This window comes from Lampetra fluviatilis, chromosome 36, assembly GCF_964198595.1.
Source record: "Lampetra fluviatilis chromosome 36, kcLamFluv1.1, whole genome shotgun sequence".
Classification (NCBI taxonomy): Eukaryota; Metazoa; Chordata; class Hyperoartia; order Petromyzontiformes; family Petromyzontidae; genus Lampetra; species Lampetra fluviatilis.
Window position 1 is genome coordinate 6198406 of NC_136310.1, and position 935 is coordinate 6199340.

The following is a 935-nucleotide window of genomic DNA, read 5'->3' on the forward strand; positions in this document are numbered from 1 at the left end:
TAGGTAGGTGGGTGGTAGGTGGGTGGGTGGTGGGTAGTAGGTGGGTGGTAGGTGGGAGGGTGGTAGGTAGGTGGGTGGTAGGTGGGTGGGTGGTAGGTGGGTGGTAGGTGGGTGGTAGGTCGGTGTGTGGTAGGTAGGTGGGTGGTAGGTGGATGGGTGGTGGGTGGTAGGTGGGTAGTAGGTAGGTGGGTGGTAGGTGGGTGGGTGGTGGGTGGTAGGTAGGTGGGTGGGTGGTGGGTAGTAGGTAGGTGAGTGGTAGGTGGGTGGGTGGTGGGTGGTAGGTAGGTGGGTGGGTGGTGGGTAGTAGGTAGGTGAGTGGTAGGTGGGTGGGTGGTGGGTGGTAGGTAGGTGGATGGTAGGTGGGTGGTAGGTGGGTGGTAGGTAGGTGGGTGGTAGGTAGGTGGGTGGTAGGTAGGTGGTAGGTGGGTGGGTGGTGGGTGGTAGGTGGGTGGTAGGTAGGTGGGTGGTGGGTGGTAGGTAGGTGGGTGGTGGGTGGTAGGTGGGTGGTAGGTAGGTGGGTGGTAGGTAGGTGGGTGGTGGGTGGTAGGTGGGTGGGTGGTGGGTGGTAGGTGGGTGGTAGGTAGGTGGGTGGTGGGTGGTAGGTAGGTGGTAGGTGGGTGGTAGGTAGGTAGGTGGGTGGTAGGTGGCTGAGGAGCACAGAGGTGACACACACAGAAAGACAATCACGCTGAGCTACTTAGACACGTGCTGGGACAACGTCTCTAAGCCTCGGGGAGACATCGCGAGGCGGAGAAGGGAGGTGACAGGGAGCTGCTGTGAGCTACTGGGGGTACTGGGGGTGGTGGTGTCAGACCAGAAGGGAGCCGCGTGGGAGTAGAGGGCGCGCTCGAGGCTGCTGCTGCTACTGAGACAGACACAGCGAGAGACACACGGGGAGAGAGAGAGAGAGGAGGAGGGCACACGGGCGGGAGTAA